The sequence below is a fragment of the Abramis brama genome, assembly GCF_963993115.1.
Source record: "Abramis brama genome assembly, chromosome: 14".
NCBI lineage: Eukaryota > Metazoa > Chordata > Actinopteri > Cypriniformes > Leuciscidae > Abramis > Abramis brama.
In genome coordinates this window covers 38,440,036-38,444,019 of record NC_139976.1, presented here as the reverse complement: position 1 = coordinate 38,444,019, position 3,984 = coordinate 38,440,036, and the positions used below count along the sequence as shown (strand labels likewise).

At 38.0% G+C, this 3,984-nt stretch overlaps 1 long non-coding RNA gene across 1 annotated transcript; it reads left to right on the top strand.

Annotated features, from left to right (window-relative positions):
- Positions 1–1,613: 1,613 nt before the first annotated feature.
- LOC311096740 lies at positions 1,614–3,305 on the top strand. The gene is made up of 2 exons (XR_014609079.1): positions 1,614–1,951; positions 2,312–3,305. It is a non-coding gene; the product is annotated as an uncharacterized lncRNA (long non-coding RNA).
- The last annotated feature ends 679 nt before the right edge of the window (positions 3,306–3,984 follow it).

Genomic DNA, 3,984 nt, shown 5'->3' with positions numbered 1-3,984 from the left:
AGGCTTAAAAAACTAAACTATTCTACTAACTAATGAAACTATATTCTCAAACTTGTACACAATTTTGTTTCTAAAGAACAGTACATTTTGAAACCAGACAAATATACTGAGAAAGAAAATGACTTTTTGTAGATCTACTATATATTTTATTCACATGATATTTATGGTTATTGTGTTTTGATGTCTTGCAGATTTGTTCTCCCACCCATGCCTATAGACAGCAGAAACAATATCGACCGACGACTGCTGTAAACCAATTTCAGTCTCGTTGCCCACCAGACTGCTGTAAACCAGTTTCAGTCTCGTTGCTCACTGCTGTAAACCAGTTTCAGTCTCGTTGCCCACCAGACTGCTGTAAACCAGTTTCAGTCTCGTTGCTCACTGCTGTAAACCAGTTTCAGTCTCGTTGCTCACCAGACTGCTGTAAACCAGTTTCAGTCTCGTTGCTCACCAGACTGCTGTAAACCAGTTTCAGTCTCGTTGCTCACCAGGCTGCTGTAAACCAGTTTCAGTTACGACACCAGACTGCTGTAAAACAGTTTCAATCTCGTTGCTCACCAGACGGCTGTAAACCAGTTTCAGTCTCGTTGCTCACAGACTGCTGTAAACCAGTTTCAGTCTCGTTGCGACACCAGACTGCTGTAAACCAGTTTCAGTCTCGTTGCGACACCAGACTGCTGTAAACCAGTTTCAGTCTCGTTGCTCACAGACTGCTGTAAACCAGTTTCAGTTGCTCACCAGACTGCAGTAAACCAGTTTCAATCTCGTTGCTCACCAGACGGCTGTAAACCAGTTTCAGTCTCGGTGCTCACCAGACGGCTGTAAACCAGTTTCAGTTGCGACACCAGACTGCTGTAAACCAGTTTCAGTCTCGTTGCTCACAGACTGCTGTAAACCATTTTCAGTTGCCCACCAGACTGCTGTAAACCAGTTTCAGTCTCGTTGCTCACAGACGGCTGTAAACCAGTTTCAGTCTCGTTGCTCACAGACTGCTGTAAACCATTTTCAGTTGCCCACCAGACTGCTGTAAACCAGTTTCAGTCTCGTTGCTCACAGACGGCTGTAAACCAGTTTCAGTTGCCCACCAGACTGCTGTAAACCAGTTTCAGTCTCGTTGCAACACCAGACTGCTGTAAAACAGTTTCAGTCTCGTTGCGACACCAGACTGATGTAAACCAGTTTCAGTTGCGACACCAGACTGCTGTAAAACAGTTTCAGTCTCGTTGCGACACCAGACTGATGTAAACCAGTTTCAGTCTCGTTGCTCACAGACTGCTGTAAACCAGTTTCAGTCTCGTTGCTCACAGACTGCTGTAAACCAGTTTCAGTCTCATTGCGACACCAGACTGCTGTAAACCAATTTCAGTCTCGTTGCAACACCAGACTGCTGTAAACCAGTTTCAGTCTTGTTGCCCACCAGACTGCTGTAAACCAGTTTCAGTCTCGTTGCGACACCAGACTATGGAAGCAGATTAGTCTCAAATATAATTCACGCAAAAAACATGATTCACAAATGCGCAGACAATTGCACATGCATGAAACCTAATTCACGTACACACAAAAAAAATCCATGTGCGTGAAAAAATATATATATTCACAAAAAGCAATTCACATGCGCAAAATAAAATTATATAATCATAAAATACATTTCACAAATGCAAACCACAATTCGTAGATATACAACTGTGCACAAAAACCTTTGAATGTTTAAAATGTACGAGTGTATCCTTGCATTTGAATGTGCAAATCGTCATTCACGTACGAATCGCCTTAGATATGTGTGTGTGTGTTTTTGAGACTTTCCTGGCAGCATAACACTCGTAACACAGAGCAGTCGTACTCTTTAGCCAATCAGATTTAAGCTTATCAATCGACCAATCAGAATCACGTGAGGGCGGGCCTACCTACATGTTACGTCATCAGCTTTCGACCAGTTCATGGCTGAGCAGAGGTAAGTGCAGTTAATCGTTCATTTCTGTGTTAACTGAAGTTAAAGAAGTTTGAGATCAGTTGAAGCAATAGTTTATGAACTATTAACTGATGTAAGCAAGTGTTGTTGTAATCAGATGTCCCATATCGTGTCAAAAATGAAGAAGAATGATGCTTGTTTTGTTGTATTTTAGCTGAAGGTACAGACAGCTCTCACAGCTACAATCACGCTAATGATTGCAAAACAATCATCTGTGGTCAATACCCATCGAGATTGTTCTTTAAATAGTGAATAGACCTATTTTAATGAGCAGCCAGTGTTTTTTGCCATTTGTGTATGATGTTAAATTATTATTAACACTTGTTTCCCTGCATTTTTCAGGATTACTCACCTTTGGTGTGACATCTGGATAGCAGTCACGAACATCTTAATTCATGTTGTTTCTTTATTCTCTTTTATACTTTTTTTTTGTATTTATGTCTTAATTGGTAACACTTTATTAAAACGTTTCATTAGTTAACATGAACTAATAATGAACTGCACGTGAACAGCCTTTATTATTTTTTGTTAATGTTAACATTTACTAATACTTCATTAAAATCTTGTTAACATTAGTAAATGCACTGTAAACTAACAATGAACAGCTGTATTTTTAACTAACGTTAACAAAGATTAACAAACACAGCAACAAATGTATTGCTCATGGTTATTTAATACATGAACTAATGTTAACTTAGTTATTGTACCTTATTGTAGAGTGTTACCAATATATTCAACATGCATTTCCTTATGCTGTATTGTAATGTCAAGGTTTTTAAATAAGGTTTTTTATTGTCATCTTAAGGTCTCACAGGACAATATTGTGAAGCATTAATTTTACTTTGCCTAGTAAAATAGGCAAATCTGATTTTATGCTGATAAGACAAAGGTACTTATAGAGGCAATTAAGATTATGCGACTAAGATTACTCAGTAAACTCTATTCAAATACCATCACTTAATTTCCCACATCCTCTGTCTGCACCTCTTGTACTATAGGGTTTTAGTACTTTAAATATCAGGACAAAATCTTATATGTCCTAACAGAGAGGTCTACTGATGACCGGACTGAACACAATTCATTTTTTAACTTTTCACTTGATGTATTGCACTTATATTTATATACTTTAAAAGCAAAGTACACTCTGACTGGATCTCACAACTCCTGAAGAGACGTATATTTCTCTCTACTGAATATTGTGCTTCACAGTTTAGACTGTCAGTTCATGATCTTCATATGTAACAGGAACATTAATCATGATCAAGTCATTTTATATATTTTATTCCCAAAGGATTCAGAAACTTTCAAATTAATAAAACGTGTACATCAAATTGAACTATGTCTGAATCTTTTAATTCTTACAAGAACATTTAATAATGCATGCATAGCAAGGCTTTATTCCTAAAGCGTGTACATTTAGTCCGCAGGAGACAAATTAATACAGTAACAATGCATCACTTTCAACCACTTGTTGAAACAACTGTCAAAATGGATGGCTTGCAACATGACTGTTTTCAAAGAATTACAGTAGAAATGGTAAGATCACAGTACTGGTTGTCTGCAACTTCATACATCATCTGTCTTGGAAATCTGAAACAATAAAACGACATAATATATGCAGATCAAAACATGTCTCCTATATATGCACGTCATTACATACATTATCATCAGTTGAATGTGTGGTGGACAGGACATGAAAATCCATCATTACTAAAAATAAATGTTTATATTCACATGTGGACTAAACAGCAGTTAATAAACTATTGCTTCAACTGATCTCTAACTTCTAAACACAGAAATGAACGATTAACTGCACTTACCTCTGCTCAGCCATGAACTGGTCGAAAGCTGATGACGTAACATGTAGGTAGGCCCGCCCTCACGTGATACTGATTGGTCGATTGATAAGCTTAAATCTGATTGGCTAAAGAGTACGACTGCTCTGTGTTATGAGTGTTATGCTGCCAGGAAAGTCTCAAAAACACACACACACATATCTAAGGCGATTCGTACGT